The sequence below is a fragment of the Colobus angolensis genome, unplaced genomic scaffold, assembly GCF_000951035.1.
Source record: "Colobus angolensis palliatus isolate OR3802 unplaced genomic scaffold, Cang.pa_1.0 Scaffold107, whole genome shotgun sequence".
NCBI lineage: Eukaryota > Metazoa > Chordata > Mammalia > Primates > Cercopithecidae > Colobus > Colobus angolensis.
The window spans coordinates 667,531-671,812 of NW_012111697.1; the positions used below are offsets into that span (position 1 = coordinate 667,531).

The 4,282-nt window shown below is 51.4% G+C and overlaps 1 protein-coding gene across 1 annotated transcript in view; it reads right to left on the reverse strand.

Annotated features, from left to right (window-relative positions):
* The window catches only part of ANKRD27 (ankyrin repeat domain 27 (VPS9 domain)), a 77,566-nt gene that overhangs the window by 72,887 nt on the left and 397 nt on the right, over positions 1-4,282 (reverse strand). The gene's annotated exons all lie outside the window — the stretch shown is intronic.

The following is a 4,282-nucleotide window of genomic DNA, read 5'->3' on the forward strand; positions in this document are numbered from 1 at the left end:
TAAACCCGGGAGGCGGAGCTTGCAGTGAGCTGAGATCCGGCAACTGCACTCCAACCTGGGCGATAGAGCAAGACTCCGTCTCAAAAAAAATAAAATTTAATTTAATTTTAAAAAATAAAAAATAAAACCTTCAAATTTAAATTTAAAAAAAGGGCCGGGCGCAGTGGCTACCACCTGTAATCCCAGCACCTTGGAAAGCTGAGGTAGGCTGATCACTTGAGACGGAGTTCAAGATCAGTCTGGCCAACATGGTGAAACCCCGTCTCTACTAAAAATACAAAAATTAGCCAGGCATGGGCGCCTATAATCCCAGCTACTAGGGAGGCTGAGGCAGAAGAATCACTTGAGGCTGGGAGGCGGAGGTTGCAGTGAGCCAAGATCATGCCACTGCACTCCAGAGTGAGACTCCATTTCAAAAAAAAAAAAAAAACTGTAATATGCCAGGTGCAGTGGCTCACACCTGTAATCCCAGCACTTTGGGAGGCTGAGGCTGACAGATGATTGAGCCCAGGAGTTCAAAACCAGCCTGCATAACAAAGTGAGACCCTGTCTCTACAGCAAAATCAAAAAATTATCTGGGTATGGTGGCACACACCCAGCCAGGGGAGGCTGAGGCAGGAGGATCACTTGAGTCCAAGAGGTCAAGGCTGCAATGAGTTATGATTGCACCACTGCACTCTAGCCTAGGCGACAGGGCAAGACCCTGTCTCAAAAAAAAAAAAAAAAGGTAATAACCTCATACAATCTGGTGCTTAATGCCAGAGTTGAATTCTTATATAGGGTAAATGCTTAAAAGAACAGTTTTATACCCTGTCAAGTTTATCTGCAACAATTAGTTTGCTGGCTGGGCACAGTGGCTCACACCTGTAATTCCAGCTCTTTGGGAGACCAAGGCGGGTGGATCACTTGAGGTAAGGAGTTTGAGACCAGCCTGGCTAACATGGTGAAACCCTGTCTCTACTGAAAATACAATCAGTTGGGTGTGGTGGCCCATGCCTATAATCCCAGCTACTTGGGAGGCTGAGGCACGAGAATTTCTTGAACCCAGAAGGCGGAGGTTGCAGTGAGCTGAGATTGGGCCACTGCACTCCAACCTGGGCGGCAGAGTGAGACCCTGTCTCAAAAAAAAAAAAAGAATTACTTTGCTATTTAAAATAACATGCAAAGAAAATGGACTTTTTCTTGTAAAACTAGAAAGATAAGTGAATCTTCTTATAAAACTTCTTTTAAAAAAATTCCATCCCTGCTTGGGCTCAAATAATGAGAAAATGTACAGAAAATCCAGTTGAGTTAGCTGGAGATACCAAATACCCCTAAATGTGAGTTATCTGCAGTTATTCTACGAACAGCAGAGCCATGTGAGGCCTCAAACTAGTATTTCAGGCGGCAGTGTGCACACTCGTGGTTTTGTGGTCTTCAACCGTCCTGCGAGCCCAGATAAGTCTGGGTGGTCAGGAACCGTCTGGTGACAGCGTGCAACCCAGCTCAGCAGAATTCAGCACCGGGAATTCAACCTCCTTAGAGACGCACTCCCTGCTGAAATCTCCCTGTGATGGCTGTTCCTGCCCTTCCAGGCCTCTAACCAAACACTCTGACCAGGAATGCTTCCCAACAGATGAGCAGTATTCTCCATTTGGTCCAATTTATGATTCAGAACGAAAAGACGAAAAACGAAAACTTTCTATTCATCTATTTTTCATACCAATGGAAACAATGTGGTGATGTAATAAACGCTGTTACAGTCACTTGTGTCCTTCTGACCTATAACATTTAGAGATCCTGTCCATATTCTTCTCAAAGCTTCTCATTAAAGCACCCAGCCCTGCGCCTGGCTCCCTGCAGACATGGAGTAACTGCTCACCCACTTGAACAAAACGATAGTGGCGCATTAAGAGGAAGCCCGAGCTCCCAAGGAGAGCTGGAACTCCACTGTCCATATCCAGGGTAGGTGAGGGGCTAGCCCCAGGTCATAGCCAAGCAGGCACAAAGGCAAAAAGCCCACAACAATCAGGATGCTCAGTGTCAGCCCAACACAGTGACAGCTGGAATGTGCAGGGTTAGAGAGAAGCCAGGACCGGAACCAGGGCGGGAGCATGCAGGGAGCAGAAGAGTTTGGAGGAGCACAACAGCCCCTCCGAATGTCACTGCATCACCCTGTTCCTGGACCGCAGGGAGAACCACCATGTACCCTCCACCAGTATCTTGGGCAGATGGGCAGGAGCTCTAGAGCCACTTCTCAGTGTTCCTCAGATGGAGAATCAACCCCAGGACAAATCGAGTCTGGATCCTTCTGGACTGAATCCTTTCTAGGACTGGTACCTATCATGACATGGTCACATTCCTCCGCTCCTCTATGAGAGGATGGAGTCATTGGACACCAGCCTAGTGCTGGCAAATGACAGACCTGCAAGATCCCCAGCAGGACAGATGCCACAGAAACCCTAACCGGGACACAGAAACATCACTAAGAAAGACCTAGCAGCTGCTTTGGTGAGGGAGACACAGTTTAACAGCCCCGAAGAGGCACAATGGAGACCCTAGCCCCAGGCCATCTGCAGACACCTCTGCCTGCCCTCCCAGGGAAGCTGCCGGCCAAGATTATTTCAGGTCACCAGGCAAGTCTGGGTGTAAGTTGGGAATGCAAGTCTATCCAACATCAGAGCCCCAGGTGCATTCCTGTCCCTATGGCTGGTCAGGAGAAGTCTCTGCTCCTGCTCTCATCCTGCACCCCCTTCTTCCAAGGTCTATGGGCTGTGCCTCCTGGATCCGCCCCCTGGATTTCACTCACACCTGTCCACTAGCAACAAAACAAACTGATCTTTCCAACACCGAGCTCTGCAGGATTCCTCAAAGGCTTCCCCCTACTCCCCACCAGGTGAGCCCTCAACTTCTCTGCTAGGTGCTCAGGACCTGGCATGTCTGGCCTCTGGCCACCACCTTTGCAGCTTCCTCACCCTCTGCTGTCTCCAAAGCTCTCCCCTGAAGGGAAAGAGGGTTTTCCCTCTTTCCACCCATTTTGTCCTGAAAACTACTATTCCCCTGGGAACAAACCCATGTAGCACGTGGGTGGCTGAGAACCCCCCTTCCACACAATGGTCAAGGCCAGGAGTACCCAAGCCCTGGCAGCAAACACCCAGCCTACTGCTCACCCAGTTAAAGGACAGACCCCTGAGTGACAGCAGGCCCTGGGGCTCAGTGCACCGGACCCCCAGTCCCCCTCAACACCAGACCTCATGCCAGGCTAATCTGGAAACGATAATAGCTACTGCTCAGCAAAACGTGGTGACCCCAACACCTTGGGAAGCCAAGACAAGACCACAGCTTGAGACCAGGAGTTCAAGACCAGCCGGGGCAACCGAGCTAGATCCCATCTCTACAAAAAAAAAAAAAAGCAAAAATTAAAAATTAGCCGTGCATAGAGGCATGTACCTACCTGTAGTTCCAGCTTTATAAAGGAGGATGAGGTGAAAGGATTGCTTGAATCTAGGAGTTTGAAGCTGAAATGAACTATGATGGCATCACTGCACTCCAGACTGGCCAACAGAGCCAGACCCCGTCTCAAAAAGAAAGAAAAAGAAAAGAAAGAAAAGAAAAAAAAAATCCACTGCTCTACTCTTCAGCCAGTGGGAAGAGTGCATTATTAAATTAAAACAGTGGCCTCTCTCCATGAAACCCATCAACTTGTAAAATCCGAGCTCTCTGCAGCCTCACAGTCCCTCCAGCACTGCCAGCAGCCCTCGTTCCCTGCATGCTCTAAATCCTCAGCGAAGACCTGTCCCTTGCTCCCTCGCCCAGCACGGACCGCGAGTGCCCACGTCCCCTGCACCTCGAGGGGCAGCCAAGGGGGCACCGAGTGGCTCGTGCGCTCCTGGGCAGTCCATTTTCAACCAAAAGACGGAACAGACTCAGAATCCGGAACATCTCTTGGGGCGTAAGAGTTTTCCTTTAACAATCTTTACCTGTGGGGACGCAGAGACCCCGCCCCCGCGAGGCCGGCAGCCAGGGATTCCCCGCTCCGCGCCCTCTTCACCTCCCCCCCCGGAAATCACAACAGCCGGGCGCGCGGCTCGAACCCCCACCCGCTGCCTCCCCTCCAGCAGCCCCTAGGCCGCGGGGAAACTGCGCGGCGACTGCCTGCGCCCCGCCAGGTCCGAACCCCCAGACTCGGGACCCCGGCCCCACCCGCCGGTGTCTACGCAGCGGGGCTCGGAGGATGCATTCTCCACATCGACCGCTCCCTCTCCTCCAGACCCAAGGGCGGAGTGGGCAGGGCGCGCCGGCT